This window comes from Hypanus sabinus, chromosome 2 (assembly GCF_030144855.1).
Source record: "Hypanus sabinus isolate sHypSab1 chromosome 2, sHypSab1.hap1, whole genome shotgun sequence".
Lineage (NCBI taxonomy): Eukaryota > Metazoa > Chordata > Chondrichthyes > Myliobatiformes > Dasyatidae > Hypanus > Hypanus sabinus.
The window spans coordinates 39,426,352-39,444,640 of record NC_082707.1 but is presented as its reverse complement, the minus strand read 5'-3'; the positions used below and the strand labels follow the sequence as shown (position 1 = coordinate 39,444,640).

The window sequence follows — 18,289 nt, the reverse complement described above, 5'->3', positions numbered from 1 at the left end:
CATTGGTATACATAACATGTAAATGCACTGAAATGGGAACGAAGTGCTGAAGGAACTCAGCAAGTCGGGCAGCACCTATGGAGGGGCATGTTTTGGGCTGAGACTCTTCATTATTCCCTTCCACAGACGTTGCTGAAGATTTCCAGTGTCTGCAGATGCTCTTGTGTTTATGACTTTGAATACGTGTTCAGCTGGTTAGGCTGCACCAGCGCAGCTGGGAAGATGATGAACTATTCGTCTGGTTGACTCAAACGTGGATTTCAGCTGAGTAATCACTGCACAAATGGGATTCCCATTCTAGGATGTTGCTGGCATTTCTTTGCGTGTTGTACTCCACTCATGCTCTTTATTTGCAATTAATCTTTTTTCATTGTTTGACATCAAAAACAGATAACGCTGAAAAAAGACAGCAGGGGAGGTAGAATAGATAACTAGATAAGCTGTTAGGTTTTGCAACTTTAAAACATTACATCAATTAAAAGGAAGACACGGAATGTCTGTGTTTACTTTCAGCGAGACGCCCACGTATCACGTGGTGGCGCGATGACGTATTCAATTACGTCTTTATAGAACCCGTAATGAATTATTTAAACGAAAATACTGAACTAAACAGTATATATAAAAAAAGATTATTCAAATATTAAATACAATAACAGAAATGGTTTCACAAACACGAGAAAATCTGAGGACGATGGAAATCCAAAGCAACGCACTCTAATTGCTGGAAAAACCGGGAGTGTGGAGGTGATACTGATGATAGGTGAAACCGGAAGAGGGGGAGGGCTAAGTAGTTGGTGAAAGATGAAGGGGTGGAGAAGGGGGAATCTGATTGGAAAGCATAGAAGTCAGAAAAAGGAGGGGCACCAAAGAGAGGTGATGGGCCGGTAAGGAGATGAGAGAGTAAAAAGGAATGGGGAATGGGTGAAGGAGAGAGTGGGGTAATTACCGGAAATTCGAGAAATCGATGTTCAAGCCATCGCGTTGGAATCTACCCAGACGGAATATTGCATGGACAAATGCCCAAGACGTGGAGTGGTAGGCAGAGCAAATCACCAATACCTGAGAGTCATGAAGGGACAGTGCAAAGGAAGATGTTTGAATGTGGAGGCTGGTTGGATTTTGTAATTATTTTATCTATCTCTTGGCTGGTTCATTTGAAGCCAGATGATACAAAGAAATAAGAGTATATTCAATACTATTCTCTTTCAAAAAGCTTGAACCTCTCAGCCCTCCTGGCTGCAATTACAATGATTAACAATGAATTGGTTGCAGACATCACTTCTCATTTCATTACTGAATACTAAACTCTTATTTTGAGATTGTAATTCCTGGTTTCAAACAGCCTAGACAAGGGAATATAAACCATATATCAATAACAGGATATGTTTTGGAATTTTGAATGTGATCACTTCTAATTCTCTCAAATCTCAGCATAGTCCTGGTGTACATTATGATCATACATAAACTTCAATCCCAGGAAAATGAATCTGGTGAATCATCTCTCTTTTCCCTTCCTGATCCTGGCTCCCCCTCTTGCCCTTTCTCTTCACCTGCCTATCACAATCCTTTGTGCCCCCTCCTTCCTTTTCTGCAACAGTCCACTCTCATCTTTGTCTTCATGTAGCAATACTTTTTCCATCTATCACCTGCCACCTTCTCACTTCATCCCCCACCTGTAGTTCATAATATTTGAGGAATATTGAATTGACTTTATTACTTAAACCCTTCATATACAAGAGTAGAAATCTTTATGTTACATCTGTCTAAATGTGCAATTTACAGTAATTTGTAATAAATAGTATGTATAACAATATAACATAGAAATACCAGTTATGGCAGCATGAATTAATCAATCTGATGACCTGGTGGAAGAAGTTGTCCTGAAGCCCGTCGATCCTGACTTTTATGCTGCGGTACCATTTCCCAGATGGTAGCAGCTGGAAGTTTGTGGTTGGGGTAACTTGGGTCCCCAATGATCCTTCGGGGCTTTTTTACACACCCATCTTAGTAAATGTCCTGAATAGTGGGAAGTTCACGTTTACAGATGCACTGGGTTGTCCGCACCACTCTCTGCAGAGTTCTGCGATTAAGGAAGGTACAGTTTCCATACCGGGCAGTGATGCAGCCAGTCGGGATGCTCTCAATTGTGCCCCTGTAGAAAGTTCTTAGGATTTGGGAGCCCATACCAGATGTCTTCAACCATCTGAGGTGGAAGAGGCGCTGTTGTGCTTTTCCACCACACAACCAGTATGTACAGACCATGCAAGATCCTCGGCAATATTTATGCTGAGGCACTTAAAGCTATTTACCCTCTCAACCCCAGATCCATTGATGTCAATAGGGGTTAGCCCATCTCCATTCCTCCTGTAGTCCACAAACAGCTCCTCTGTTTTTGTGACATTGAGGTTGTTTTCTTGACACCACAGTGTCAGGGTGAAGACTTCTTCTCTGTAGGCTGCCTCATTATTAGTTGAGATTAGGCCAATCAGTGTAGTATAATCAGCAAATTTAATTAGCAGATTGGGGTTGTGGTGGTGACACAGTCATGGGTATACAGAGAGTGAAGGAGGGGGCTTAGGACACAGCCCTGAGGGGCATCTGTGTTGAGGGGCAGAGGTGAGGTTGGTGTGTGGAGCTTGGCTATCGCGTCATCTGTTGATCGGTTGTGTTGGTAGGCAAATTGTAAGGGGTCCAGTGTGGGTGGTAGCAAGCTGCAGATGTATTGCAGATCAAATATATTGTTTGATTAAGTGGTTTGTTTACATAATTTATTATGGGTTATATGTAAGAAGTATGTGAATAGCATACATCATTCCACCATCATATCATATGTGAGCACCTCACTAAGAAAAAAAAATAAACAAACAAGTATCCCGGTTCCTGTGTTGTTCTTTCAATTAGTTTCTGGAGTTACAAAACATAACAGTGATGATGAAGTTTTAAGTCGAACCTGAGACCTGTTGAAGTGCAGCACATTTTTCTTCAGAAGGGGAGAGAGACATTCAAGTTTAAAAAAAAAAGGCAAAAAATAGATTAAATTAACATGTAATGAGTATAGCCATGGGTTCATAACCAGTGAGTACCAGGTGCTAGTAGTAATAATTTTTTTAAAAAGCAGAAATGGCTTGCTATATTGGAGAAATAGACACATTTGATTACACAACAGATAACTGGATAATGTATACTGAACAAATAGAGCATTATTTTGAAGTAAATGTAATAGCCAATGAAAAAGAAATGCTGGTGATTCCGAGTGCAATAGGTAGGAACGTTTGCTTAGAAGTTTAACTGCTCCAACCAAACCAGCTGAAATGAGCCTGCTGATACTGTGAACATAATGTGGGAACATTTTAAACAAAAACCATTGTTGATTGCATAACACTTTAGATTTCATAGCAGAATCAAAAGGAAGGGGAGTCCATTTCAGCTTGCATGGCTAAATTGAAGAAATTGTCCAAGCATTGTCAATTCATTGTTGGGCTTGATGCACTGAGAGATTATTTAATTTGTGGAAGTTTACAAGATCACATTCAAAAATGGCTTCTAACTGAAGCACAACTCACATTTAAAAGAATAGTTGAAATGGAAACATAAGCCATGGACGCATTTGAGTTACAGTCAGGAATGACAGTGAGCCGTGAACAAAATTACAAAGTCTAAACAGAAACCTGCCTGGCTAAACAAATTGTGTTACCATTGTGGTAGGGGCTCACATGTAATGCAGGCTTAAAAGTGAAATTTACAGAAAATGCAACAAAGTAAATTTATTATCAAAGTCCATATATGTCACCATGTACACCCTGAGATTCATTTTCTGCAAACATACTCAATAAATCTGCAGAATAGCATTAACAGAATCAATGAAAGACCACACGAGTGTTCAACCACTGTGCAAAAGACAACAAGCTGTGCAAATACAAAAAGAAAGAAATAATATTAATAAATTAATATACAATAAATATCGAGAACATGAGATGAACAGTCCTTGAAAGTAAGTCCATGAAGGAGCATGTCGGGCAGACACAAATAAATGGACTGTGTAGGAAAGAGACAGAAGATAAAATGTCAAGGTGCCATTGCAAGGAGAGCACTAATCAGCATGCTGTTGATGAGAAATCTAAAAATAGTGTAAGGGTCACCAGACTTGAATGTGAAAACCAACAAGAGACAAGTGGCTTACACCAGATATGGATGGCAAATTAAACTGGAACTGGACACTGGCTCGGCTGTATCAGTCATTCCACAAAATGAGTCTGAATGGTATTTCAATGATACTGAACTGAAGCCCTTGAAAAAGGGAGATGGCAAATGGAACATTCATGCTGTACTGTTTACTGCTCAGTAACTTTATGGTGAATCAAGATAAACTGCAGTATGTACTATTGTAGCGGTGTGCTACACGCAGCGCTAAAATTACGACACGGAGTCGGTAACTGCAGTCGAAGGAAAAAAACTTTATTCAAAATCCTCAGCCTCACTTTTAAGCCTCCCTCAACCTGCCCCCCATGGCGCAGAGGCTCCAAAGCTCTGTGCTCGCAAACCCCTAGGGGCTATCTAATTGTGAGCCGGTTCGGATGTGCCAGGAAATGGGTCGCCACATAACCCCCCCCCCCCCAGAACCGGCGATACACCCCCCAATGTCCACAGTCTGGGCCAGAACCTGCTTGGGAGGTCGGCCTCTGCGCCGAGGTGCTGGAAACTTGGCCGGTTGCGCCAGGTCCACATGGGCCGGTTTGAGGCGGTCCACCGTGAAAACCTCCTTTTTCCCCCCAACGTCCAGCACGAACGTGGACCTGTTGTTCCGGAGCACCATAAACGGCCCCTCGTATGGCCGCTGCAGCGGTGGCCGATGCCTGCCCCTTCGTACAAACACAAACTTACAGTTCTGCAGGTCTTTGGGTACGCAGGTTGGGTTCCACCCGTGCTGTGAAGTGGGTATGGGGGCCAGGTTACTGAGCTTCTTGCGTAGTCTGCCCAAGACTGCTGCGGGATCTTCCTCTTGCCCCCGTGGGGCTGGTAGGAACTCCCCGGGGACGACCAGGGGCGCGCCGTATACCAACTCGGCCGTTGAGGCGTGCAGGTCGTCCTTGGGCGCTGTGCGGATGCCGAGTAGGACCCAGGGAAGCTCGTCCGCCCAGTTGGCTCCTCGCAGGCGGGCCATGAGGGCCGACTTCAGGTGTCGGTGGAAACACTCCACTAGCCCGTTCGACTGTGGGTGATAGGCAGTTGTGTGGTGCAGCTGAGTCCCCAAAAGGCTGGCCATAGCTGACCACAGGCTGGAGGTGAACTGGGCGCCTCTGTCGGAGGTAATGTGGGTCGGTACACCAAAGCGAGATATCCAGGTGGTGATCAGGGCTCGGGCGCAAGATTCGGAGGTGGTGTCGGTGAGCGGGACCACCTCTGACCATCTTGTGAACCGATCCACGATAGTCAGGAGGAGCCGCGCTCCGCGCGACACTGGCAGGGGGCCCACGATATCCACATGAATGTGGTCGAAACGCCGGTGGGCGGGATGGAACTGCTGCGGTGGGGCTTTGGTGTGCCGCTGCACCTTGGCTGTCTGGCAGTGCATGCACGTTTTGGCCCATTCACTGACCTGTTTGCGGAGTCCGTGCCAAACGAACCCGCTGGAAACCATCCGGACAGTTGTCCGGATGGAGGGATGGGCCAAGTTATGAATGGAGTCGAAAACACGGCGCCGCCAGGCTGTCGGGATGACGGGACGGGGCTGGCCAGTGGCGACGTCAAGAGTAGGGTCCTCTCACCCGGGCCTACGGGGAGGTCTTGGAGCTGCAAACCGGAGACTGTGGTTCTGTAACTCGGAATCTCCTCATCCGCCTGCTGCGCCTCTGCCAGTGCCTCAAAGTCTACCCCTTGGGAAAGGGCATGAACGGTAGGGCGAGAGAGCGCATCCGCCACAACATTGTCCTTACCCGAGACATGCCGGACATCCGTCGTGTATTCAGAGATGTAGGACAGGTGGCGTTGCTGGTGGGATGACCAGGGGTCAGACGCTTTCGTAAACGCAAAGGTAAGCGGTTTGTGGTCCGTGAACGCGGTGAAGGGCCGACCTTCTAGGAAGTACCTGAAATGCCGGATTGCCAGATAGAGCGCCAACAGTTCCCGGTCGAAAGCACTGTACTTGAGCTCGGGTGGCCGCAGGTGTTTGCTGAAAAACGCCAGGGGTTGCCAGCGACCTGCGATGAGTTGCTCCAGCACCCCACTGACTGCCGTGTTAGATGCGTCCACTGTGAGGGCAGTAGGGGAGTCCATTCTGGGATGTACTAGCATTGTGGCGTTCGCCAAAGCTTCCTTCGTTTGAAAGAAAGGAGTGGCAGACTCCTCGTCCCAAGTAATGTCCTTGCTCGGACCCGACATCAGGGCGAACAGGGGGCGCATGATCCGGGCAGCTGAAGGGAGGAAGCGGTGGTAGAAATTGACCATACCTACGAATTCCTGAAGGCCTTTGATCGTGGTGGGTCGGGGGAAGTGGCGGACCGCATCTACCTTAGCGGGCAGAGGGGTTGCCCCGACTTTAGTAATCCTGTGGCCCAGGAAGTCAATGGTATCAAGTCCGAACTGGCATTTGGCAGGGTTGATTGTAAGACCGTACTCACTCAGTCGGGCACAGAGTTGACGGAGGTGGGACAGATGCTCCTGACGACTGCTGCTGGCTATGAGGTGTCGTCCAAATAGATGAATGCAAAGTCCAGGTCACGTCCCACCGCGTCCATTAACCGCTGGAACGTCTGTGCGGCATTCTTCAGGCTGAACGGCATGCGGAGGAACTCGAAAAGGCCAAACGGGGTGATGAGAGCCGTTTTGGGGACGTCGTCAGGATGCATCGGGATTTGATGGTATCCTCGGACGAGGTCTACCTGGAGTCTGGTTTACTATAAATGAAGACTATATTTATTACTACTGCAAATTAATATCATTAAAACTGGATAATATGATACAGGTTATAAACTATTTTTATATATAGATATAATATTATATAACTTTTATACATATATATATAGATCTGTAAATGTGTGTGTGTGGATACAAAGATAATAGTCCTAGACGTAGATATCAGTCTTACGCTGTCAGGTAAGTTTAAGCAGTTCAGTTCACTTTGTGTTGCGTCGAGTTGAATTGATGGAGAGAGAGAGTTAATTGAGTTGTTGTTTACGTTGGCAGCTTTAGTTGTTCTTGCTTCCGAAGTCGTTAGTCACTTTGTGTGAACCCCACACAGATGGACAGAGCCCCTTCTAGGGAACGGTCTACTAACCCAAGGCACAGTTTCACCACCAGCAGACCCCTACAAGCAAACTCTTACCCACACTGGTAATCATGGGTCGAAATTAATCGGTCTGTGGCCTCCACACTCGTCGTGGTCTTAAACTCCACCAGTGGTTTCTCGGGTAGCTTCCGCACTTCTCCCGTGTCGTGTCTCCTCTGCCGTTATCAGACCAAAAGCCTCAACTTTTTATAATCCATTTGAAATTCTAGCTGTCCGTTAGCTCAACCACTCTGAGCTGTTACCATGGTGACTTCCCAGCTTGTGTCGCTCTCTCTCTCTCAAGGTCACAATTAAAAGTGTTATCAAAACCAAGTCAGAGTCCTCTCTCCCTTTTAATTGCCTCCTTGTTCATTAGACTGCTGAATTTTCTAGCAGTTTCTCACTTGAGTGACACATTCCCCCTTTTGGGAAAATTTTGATCTTTGAGCAAAATTTTGCTCACTCACAGATTCTACACACCAAGCACTACATTCTACCTCACAAAACATACATTTAGCATTTACACACATTGTCACATTGTCCGTACCCCTTAAATGTCTTATCTCGATATCAAACTGCTGTAAACACGGGCTCCAGTTTAATACACGCCAATTTCGATCTTTAATCTTATCTAAAAACTCCAAAGGGTTGTGGTCAGTGTACACCACTAACGGCTTTTGTGCGGCATTGATGTAAACCTCAAAATGTTATAATGCAAAAATGACGGACAGCAATTCTTTTTCTATCGTTGAGTAATTTTTCTGGTGCACATTAAACTTTTTGGAAAAGTATGCCACTGGATGTTCAATACCATCATCTTCCCCCCTGCAGCTTCATCGCTAGCATCCATCGCTAGGGAGAACAGCTTAGTGCCTTTAGCACTGGATGGTGACACAAGATACACTTTAACCGTTTGAATGCCTTTTGGCAACACTCATCCCACACAAATCGTTCACTCTTTCTCAACAGTTTTGTCAGTGGAAGGGCAATATCCACAAAGTTCTTGCAAAATTTTCGGTAATACCCTACCATACCTGAAAACCTTCTCAAGGCTCTCTTACCCGTTGGAATGGGTACATCAGTGATACCCTGAACTCTGCCCTCCTCTTTACCTCTGTCACTAGCTCCTGCCTTGTTTCCTGTGTTACTCGGCGGATTATCCCGGTGCCAACCTGAAATTATTAACCTGCTCAGTTGAGGAAAAACACCAGAGACACGAAATTACCGCTGAAACGGTTTTTATTCAGAGAGGAGTTCGCAGCCCCACGCACTTCGGGCGTAAGGTAGCCAACTCCCAATTTGTCAGTTTACAAAGGTCATACGTATACCCAAAAGCAGGGTACTACATTCACAAATATGGTTACCGATTCAAATTCATCAATTGATTGGCTATTGCATAGCTAAGCACGTGAAATACTCGGAATAAGCATAGACGCAAGCGTAATACTTGGAATAGGTATGGACGCAAGCAAAACTCTCGAAATAGGTATATAGCTCAAAATACTTTGCCGAACACATTGTCTTGTGGTCGCAAGGTTCCTCTTTGTGGTTGCCACATGCTGTCTGGCATCTTATTTTAGTTACCTCTTCCCTGTCCTCCTACACTTCCCCAATGACGTATCCTCTCCCTGGCCCTGTCTACATATTTTGCTACACTTACCCCTCGCCCACCCCTTCTACAAATACCCCTTACCCTCATTCCCTCCTGTGATCATGAAATGATCACTCATCAATATCGTGAAAATCCTCTGGTGCAGTTTCGAGGAGCTCGGTGGCCTTGACGTTGCTCATACTACCATCAGTGGCTTAGCCGGCAGCAGGTCCCCTAACAAGGCCATCATGTGTTCAGGACACATTTGACAATGGCGATACAGACAAAAATCCCTATAATAGCTGTCAGCCCATTGATCAACCAGTCCCTCCATGCACTTAGTCCCCAGTACCCCCCATCCTGCCCAACCTGTTCCTTCCTTAATGGATCCTAACTGTTCATCTGTTTTGTTCATATACTGCGTTATGTTGGCAGTAGCATCGTCTAGCCCCATTATGCATTTGTCCTTTACGTTAGCAGAGCCCACCCTCCCTGGCAAGGAGGTAATCAAGTGTATAGCGGTTTTGCATGGAGAAGAGCCTCAGTTGGTTAAGGCTGTCAGTTATGAGTCTTAATGCTCCCCTGCTGGCGTTCCCAAGGCTCATGAGACCACAGGCCAGATAGTTCAGATTGTGGGCCGCCATAGTGGCTCCTGATGCTCCCAAAGAGAAAAAGCCAGCTGCCCCGTATCCGGCCACCTGACCTGCGGTTAGGGTGGTCAGGACTTGGTAATCTGCACAAAATTCTTAGGAGACCTCTCTCTTGTACCTCCCAGACGGGCGGGACGGGGGCCCCAAGACCCAGGGCAAGGGACCGCCGTGGGGAGGAAGGTGCCATAGGCCACCGAGGAAGGGAATGGGTACTCCAGGAAGTTGGTGGCAATGCCGTTATAGCAATGGAGGGTATACATAGTCTCAGTGCAACCCTTACCCTTTAGGTGTATGGCATCACTCCATTCTCCTATACCGGCAGAGGCGTACACTCGTTTGGTACCCCTATGATATTCAGGTCGTAGGAATACATGATCATTGACCCGGAGTTGGGTGTGGTTCCCCTCCCCACAAAGAAGTTGCACCCCCTGGGCCAGGGACTGGCACTTGTCTCATGGCAAGAGCAAGAGATCCCTAAGGGGTCCTTGGTGGGGTGACACTCCCTTTCCCTACAGGGCTTGGAGAGGCAGGTGACGTCATTCGAGACATTCACGTCTGAACATCCCCACCCTGTTCCGAAGTAGCAGTTCTCATATACTCAGTCACCCTTCGGGGGCTTGGGATTCCCCTCCCACCAGAAATCTTCTTTCATCCGCGGGAGGAGTCGATTTGACCGTTTACTGATGGACGGGGGAAATAGGCAGTCCGCGACAGGGGCCGTGGAAGAGTCATAGGTGAGTTCCACCCTCTTTCCCTCGGGCAATGTTTCGCTGGCGGGGGCACATCGGAAGAGTTGATCCGCACAATCCCTGTGTGGGAAAATGGTAAAGAGCGAGGAGACACCAGCGGGGTGGGGATAGCAAACGATGGTCGTGGTTCCATACAGTCGTTTCTGCACGTTTTGGAAATAGTTCTCACTGATAAACCCTGAGGGAGGTCTTCCAAGGGTGGGGCCTTTGGGGAAACTCCAATCCCTTTTCCGCCTTCCTCGTCCAGAGCTTCCCGCAAACACTTCCCCTTGTGTAACAGGCCCCTTAATCGACCCTGTGCCCGATTTCTCTTGCAAGTAAAGTCAAACCTGCAATTCTGGTCCCCACAGGGAGGGGTTCAATAGTTCCTTTCGCCTAGGACCAGTTGACGGTCCGGGTGTGTAAGTCTCCCAGTACAATAATTAACCCTGGTTACATTCCATTTCCCCAACTGGCCTTCATCATCGTTGCAGACCAGGACATCCTGGCTGCAAAGGTGGTATACTCTACTGTTCTTCCCCGTGGCATCGATAGACCCGTCTCTCGACCTTTGCCCTATACCCTACTATCGCTAAAAGAATATAGATAACCAACAGCATCCTACCTTCCATTACCAGAGTGCAGTTTCAAGGATGTGGCACCACAAGGAAAAAGGAATTTAAACACACGACAGTCCAATCAAGTCCGTTTATCAGTCCCTTCATTTATCTGTAGTTTCTAGCGGTCTGGGGTCCAGCGCTTGCAGTCGCTCAGATGAATCCAACGTTCTTGTCCCTTCACCTTGACAGCAGAGGGGGTCTGCAGGAGGTCCTAGTACGGTCCTTTCCACCGGGGTTCCAGCTTGGGTCGAGCCCAGTTCCTTATTAACACCCAATCTCCTGGTTCTGCTCCCTGCCACTCGCCTTCTCTGTCAGGAACAGGTCTTGAGGCTTCCTTCACCTGAGTGTGTAGAAACTTAAGAGACAAAGTTAAATGCTTGAGGTAACACTGCAATTCCTCGCCCATCATTTGTAGATCTACTTGTATTGGCGGGGGGGGGGGGGGTTTTGGTCACTGCCCCATGGTTTCAGCAGCAGTTAGCCCGGTACCGGTTTGAGTTGTAACGTGCATGTGATACAGTGCCAGGGGAAGGACTTTAAGCCAATTTAGTCCTGTTTCAAGGGTCAATTTAGTTAGTTTATCCTTCAGGGTGCCGTTTGCACGTTCCACGATTCCTGCGGCTCGGGGGTGATAGGCAGAGTGGAATTGTTGTTCAATCTTTAATATTTCGCAGAGTTCTTTGTTTACTGTCTCAGTGAAGTGCAGACTGTTATCAGATGAGAGTCTTTGTGGGATACCAAAACGAGGAATAACTTCTTTCAGCAGCATCCGCACTACCGTGGCAGCCTGAAGACGTCAATTATAAGTAAACAGTACTTATAACAATTCACCTTAGGTAACTCAATAAAGTCCATTTGTAATGTGTCAAATGGTCCTGCTGGGGTTGGGGTGCACCCTTTATCACATCCAATAGATTTATCCGGGTTTACTTTATGGCAAATTAAGCAACCCCTTGCCCGTCTCTCCGCTGCATCATTTAAACTAGGGGACCACCATGTTTTTAATAACAACATACATATTCCCTCCTTGCCGAGGTGGGTGTCAGAGTGGAGGCGGTCGACCAGGGCAGGCAGGAGATTATCAGGAATACAAGTCTGACCTGCTGGGCTCTGCCAGAGGCCCGTTGCGTTATTAATAATACAACCATGTTTCTTCCAAACATCAATTTCTGTTGCAGTGGCGTCCCCCTGTAATCGCGCGATGTCGGATATGCCTGGGCTTTCAACCGGCAGAAGGCGTGGGGCCGAATCCACAGTTATTGTTTTAGAGGAGGAGGCTCGCTTGGCTGCCAGGTCTGCCCTGGCATTGCCTTTACTAACGGGAGAGTCATCGGATAAGTGGGTGGCACATTTTATAATAGCAAGCTTTTTTTTTATTTAAAATTACTGTGATTTCCCCCCTCCCCCAACTTACAGAGTGCTGTCAATAGCAAGCTTACCGGGGAGCTGGATGGCTTTGAGCAAATTGCCGTTGGCAATGCTTTTGCCAGCTGACGTTTGGAAGCCCCGCTGCGCCCATAGTGTGTCAAAATCGTGAGCGACCCCAAATGCTTAGCGTGAATCTGTGTAAGTATTGGCTGTCTGACCCGAGGCGAGGATGCATGAGGGCGAAAAGCTCAGCCTGTTATACCGAGACTGGTGGGTGGAAGGCTGCCGCCTCCAAGGTGGTGTGTGGGGTCACAATGGCATAACCTGATTGCCGGACACCGTCCGGGGAGACAGAGGACGAGCTGTCCACAAAAAGTATCAGGTCCGGATTGTCGAACTGAATGTCCTGGAGGTCTGGCCGCGGGGAAATGAGGAAGTGGTTTTGGTCTACGCAGGAGTGGGGAGGCTCGGATAGAAGGTCGGGCGAGTGATCCACAAAGGTAGCAGGGTTAAGTGTGGTACAATAGACGAACGTCAGCGACGGATTATGGATAAGAGCAATCTTGTAGCGGCTGAGTCTGGCCTGAGTGAGATGTTGAGTCTGTGCAAGGTTAGAAGGGCAGTTATCGCATGGGAAGAGTAGACCGTCACTGGTTGATGCAGGGAAACTAAAAAGATCCCTTGGGGTCGCCCTGTAGATCTTAATAGTACTCAGCAAATATTCAATAAACTCCTCTGGTTTCTGCTTTCTGTCCGGAGCGCCCTGCATCACTACCAGCATTTCATTGGGCTTCCAGGGGGTATACACAGAAACCGTCAAGGGATTTTGCACAGCATCCTCAGCCTGGGCTGGATTGTGACGAGGGTTAGGGACCTCTCACGTTGGCATCTGTTGGGGGCGGGGGCGGGGGGGGGGCTTGGATCTACCTGGATCTTTGGTGGAGTACCAATCAGGGTACTTTCGAGCAAGGGCTGCGTCAGGATTATCCTCGGGGTCAGTATCAACACTGGAGGTGGTAAAGTCTGAGTCAGGGTCAAACTCGTCCCTGGGGGTCTATCAATGGGCCGTCACCCACATAGAGGTTCCGTCCTGCAGTCCATTTACGAGACATGCAGTTCTTAGGAGTTGCAGCTTTAGTACCTTGTGTGTCCCCTTTCCTGGTTTTAGCTCGGGTACAGGCCGCAATGGGGTTGGTGAACCGTGGGCTTGGGGTCGGGAGTGCATGAGGTCATGGGTCAAGGCACAGGGGGAGCGGAAGGTTCCGAAGGTACAGGTGGGATGGGATCCGCAGCCCCCGCAGGCGAAGGGACCTGCTCCTCCTCCTCCTCCTCAGTGTCCTCATTAGGGTCAAATAGGGTCTGCAGCCCAGTCATATCCGGCGTCGGCCTTTTATCACCAAGTTTTACATAATGATCATCAATCCTACGCTGTTCATCATAGATTTCACATAAGGCCTTCAGTACCGGCCAGCCCCTGGGTTTTCCGTTACTATCATTGATGGGTATTTTTCTATTTTTTGCGTTCACCTCCCAGGAGGTCTGGCGGGAGCGCTCATTAAGTCTACTGGTCATGGTATACCACGCGTAATTAGATCTTTCCATTTCTGTGAGACATTCTGTCGCCACACCTGTCCCTCTGCTCGCTTACACTTCTCAAGATCCCAGGTTCCCCCAATGGCCAAAATTCATTCCCCAACTCCTTATTCATCCACACGCTCAGTCTCCGTAAGTCTGTCTTGTTTTCAGGGAATTCTTTACACATTTTCCATAACGGTGTATTTGGTCCCGATTTATCCAGAGTCTGGCCCATTTTGGTAACTTACTCTCGCATCCACTTCAGTTTCCTGACCATCGTGTGGCAGATTTCTGCTCTTAACAACCAGTCTAAGGCAGGATGCGGTTTCAGTTAGATGTTGGGACCAGACCTTAATCAAATTAAGTATGTATTGCTCTGGAGCTTCCAACCCCAAACCCCACGCAGGGACTCTAACCCAGCTTCCTAAACCAGGGGACTCGAACCCCAAACTCTATGCAGGGCCTCTAACCCCAACTTCTTAAACCAGGGGACTCGAACCCCAAACTCAATGCAGAGCCTCTAACCCCAACTTCTTAAACCAGGGGACTCGAACCCCAAACTCTATGCAGGGCCTCTAACCCCAACTTCTTAAACCAGGGGACTCGAACCCCAAACCTCATGCAGGGACTCTAACCCCGCTTCCTAAACCAGGGGACTCGAACCCCAAACTCTATGCAGGGCCTCTAACCCTGCTTCCTAAACCAGGGGACTCGAACCCCAAACTCTATGCAGAGCCTCTAACCCCAACTTCTTAAACCAGGGGACTTGAACCCCAAACTCTATGCAGGGCCTCTAACCCCAACTTCTTAAACCAGGGAACTCGAACCCCAAACTCTATGCAGGGCCTCTAACCCCAACTTCTTAAACCAGGGGACTCGAACCCCAAACTCTATGCAGAGCCTCTAACCCCAACTTCTTAAACCAGGGGACTCGAACCCCAAACTCTATGCAGGGCCTCTAACCCCAACTTAAACCAGGGGACTCGAACCCCAAACTCAATGCAGGGCCTCTAACCCCAAATTCTTAAACCAGGGGACTCGAACCCCAAACTCTATGCAGGGACTCTAACCCCGCTTCCTAGACCAGGGGACCCGAACCCCAAACTCTTAAACCAGGGGCCTCTAACCCCAACTTCTTAAATGAGGGGACTCGAACCCCAAACTCTATGCAATTCTTACCTGTTATCCGTGTCTCCCAACTGAGGTTCTCCGTTTTGTCAGTGGAGGCCGTAAGATGGTCAGCCAGAGCTGAAGGAGTTGGAACGAGGAGTCAGAGAGGGAGAGAGAGACCGAGAAAAATCTCTTGGAGGGCCCTTCCGTCTCAACCCGCTCGTACCTGCCCGCTGATCTCTTACACCGGATCCTGGACTGCCAACTGTTTGGCTCCTGGCTCGGCTCGCCAAATTGTCAACCTGAAATTATTAACCTGCTCAGTTGAGGAAAAACACCAGAGACACGAAATTACCTCTGAAACAGTTTTTATTCAGAGAGGAGTTCGCAGCCCCACGCACTTTGGGCATAAGGTAGCCAACTCCCAATTTGTGGGTTTACAAAGGTCATACTTATACCCAAAAGCAGGGTACTACATTCACAAATATGGTTACCAATTCAAGTTCATCAATTGATTGGCTATTGCATAGCTAAGCACGTGAAATACTCAGAATAAGCATAGATGCAAGCGTAATACTTGGAATGGGTATGGATGCAAGTGAAACACTTGAAATAGGTATATAGCTCAAAATACTTTGCCGAACACATTGTCTTGTGGTCGCAAGTTCCTCTTTGTGGTTGCCACATGCTGTCTGGCATCTTATTTTAGCTACCTCTTCCATGTCCTCCTACACTTCCCCAGTGATGTATCATCTCCATATTTTGCTACATTTACCCCCCGCCCACCCCTTCTACATGTACCCCTTACCCTCTTCATATTCTCACCAGTAATTCTTCTGATAACCCTTGCTTGGGAAAAACTTAATCTTGTGAGTCAGGGCAAACTCATCCGCTAACCTAACGTCAGCGGAAAGAGTCTCAAACTCTCTCTTCTAAGTATGTTCGTATCTCACTAGGGACACACTCTTCCTCGATCCTCGATCAGCATCAGCTGTCTCACTTTATGGTAGTCCTCATCTACCTCTTTCGAGGCACACCACCTATCAAAGTACCTCTCCTTTTCAGGGGCAAACTCGATACATGTCTGGTTCCCAGACTTTCTCAAACCCCGAAACTTCTGTTGGTACGCTTCTGGCACCATTTCATAGACCTTAAGCACAGCCTCCTTTACAGCATCATAATTAGTCAACTCAGTCACAGACAAGGCATAATATGCTTGCTGCGCCTTCCCTTTTAACACACTTTGCAGCAAAACTGCACAGTTCTCCCTCGGCCACTTCCTGTTCTGAGCCACTTTCTCAAAATGTAGGAAGTACTTATCAACGTCTCCTTCAGCAAACGGAGATACCAACTTAATTTCCTGACTGACATTAATTGATACACCCCTCTCGCCTCCACGGCCTGACACTTGACCCTCTTGACACCGCATCTCCCTCTCAAACTCCCTCTGTTTCTCTGCCTCTGCAGCCTTGAACTTAAGACTCTCCATTCTTAATTGTTCTAGTCATAACAGGGTCTCCTCATCACCTGTCAGAAACTCCTGTAGTGACTCTTCCTCAAGTAACTCTTTCCCAACACAATATTCAGCTATTTTCCTCCAAATTCCTGCCTTTGTCATACTCCTGTGTATTCTGGAAAGTTTCCATTTTTTAGCAATGTCCCATAGAACCTCCTTTTTGGCTTTCCTCAAAAACAGAAGAGTAGGGTTCTCTATAAATTCAATAGCCTCCATTTCTGCAGTTTTCCACACACAAATTACATCCAGCGTGATAGTACATCCAGCTAACTGTATAACAATTGGCAGTGAGATTTGCATTAAATCGTCCAATTCTTTTCCCATTTATACTGTTGATAGAGGTATATAAAATTGTGAGCGGCATAGCCAGAGTCTGTTTCCCATGATCAAAATATCTAAAACTAGAGGGAATAGGTTTTAAGGTGAGAAGGAGGAGGTTCAACAGAGACCTAAGAGCTGAAGGTTTCATAAAAGGCAAAAGGCACAGTTGGTATTTGGAATGACCTGCCAGTGGGGGGAATGGTAAACTAAGAAGCACTAACAACATTCAAAAAACATCTGGACGGGTGCTTGAATGAGAAAGCTGTAGAACGGGATTAATGTAGGCCACTAGGATTTGTATAGGTCAGCATAGATGCAGTGGGCTGTAAGTTCTTTTTCTGTTCTTTACAATTCTGTGGCTCTAAGAGTAGAAATACTTTGATTCAAACACAGTTCCTAGTGGGACCTTTTGTCATTCCAAAGGAACATCTCATTTTAATCCTAAATTATCAAAAATATACCACAAAATGTAAAAATATTCCAATAAGTTATCATCTTCTGTTATCAGCAATACTATGCATCCAAACAGTTACACTGCTGCTTACGGCACCTTTTCCATGCAGCTTCAATCATACAAGCCACATGAGTGAAAACAGCCTTTTTTCGCAGTTTCAAGCAAACATAAAGCTCAAGGAATTATACAGAATTTATACAAGACATAAATATCCTTAATGTTTTTCTGAGAACATGAAGGTGCTGATTTGCTTAAAGTTCCAATTATTTTCTGTATTCCTTTTCCTACCTGTAAAGGGAGACGGCAAATGAAACATACACGCTGTATTGTTTACTCCTCAGTAACTTTATGGTGAATGAGAATACAGTGTGTACTCCCCCCACCCCCTTCCCCCAGGCATGAGCAATCAATTGTGTGCTGAAGATTGAACACAAGACTTCACAAGTCATTGGCAGATTCAGTGCTCAATATTAATAAGTATAAAAGATTCTCAGAATTTTCAACTAAGACATTTGCATAGTTTCAAAGTAATATCCTTTTTTCTCATTATTTGAAAAATTATTTATAACTAAGTTGAACAGATTTCAACCTTGGCACACCTACAGATATTCAACTAAAACTTAGAGTACTGTGCAAAAATCTAAGGCACACATACACAGTACGGTATATAGCTAGGGTGCCTAAGACTTTTGCATAGTAATGCAATAATTTTACGTATTGCACTGTACTGCTACTGCAGCAAAGAAAACAAACTTCATGACATGTGTGAGTAATGATAAACCTGATTCTATTATGAGTCTCTATTGTGGACTGAGAGTGGAAAGGAAGCAGGGAGAGGCGAATCATGGTTAGGAAAAGGGGAAGGGAAAGGGAAAGGGAGGGAGCAAGAAACACCTGAGAGACTTTCTGCAATGATGAATAAACTAATTGTCTGGAATCAAATTAACTTGCCTGGTGTCTTAAGGCTGGGTGTGTCTGCACCTGTGCCACTCGCACCCCAGCACTCCTTCTCTGCCACCTGCCTCCCACCCTTCCAGCAGCACTCCACCCTTGCCATTCTCAACATCCTTTGCTCCTACCAAATTTACAAAC

General features: G+C 46.9%; 1 protein-coding gene and 1 long non-coding RNA gene across 3 annotated transcripts in view; one reads left to right on the top strand and one right to left on the bottom strand.

Annotated features, from left to right (window-relative positions):
* The window catches only part of rubcn (rubicon autophagy regulator), a 131,033-nt gene that overhangs the window by 49,068 nt on the left and 63,676 nt on the right, over positions 1–18,289 (top strand). For both annotated transcript variants that reach the window (XM_059944377.1, XM_059944371.1), the window contains one exon: positions 127–1,035. The gene's annotated coding sequence lies outside the window, so the exon portion shown is untranslated. The remainder of the gene's footprint in view (positions 1–126; positions 1,036–18,289) is intronic.
* LOC132404621 (uncharacterized) lies at positions 8,507–17,577 on the bottom strand. Its single transcript, XR_009515607.1, has 3 exons — positions 17,486–17,577; positions 14,976–15,208; positions 8,507–11,208 (listed from the first exon to the last, which is right to left on the bottom strand). It is a non-coding gene; the product is annotated as an uncharacterized LOC132404621 (long non-coding RNA).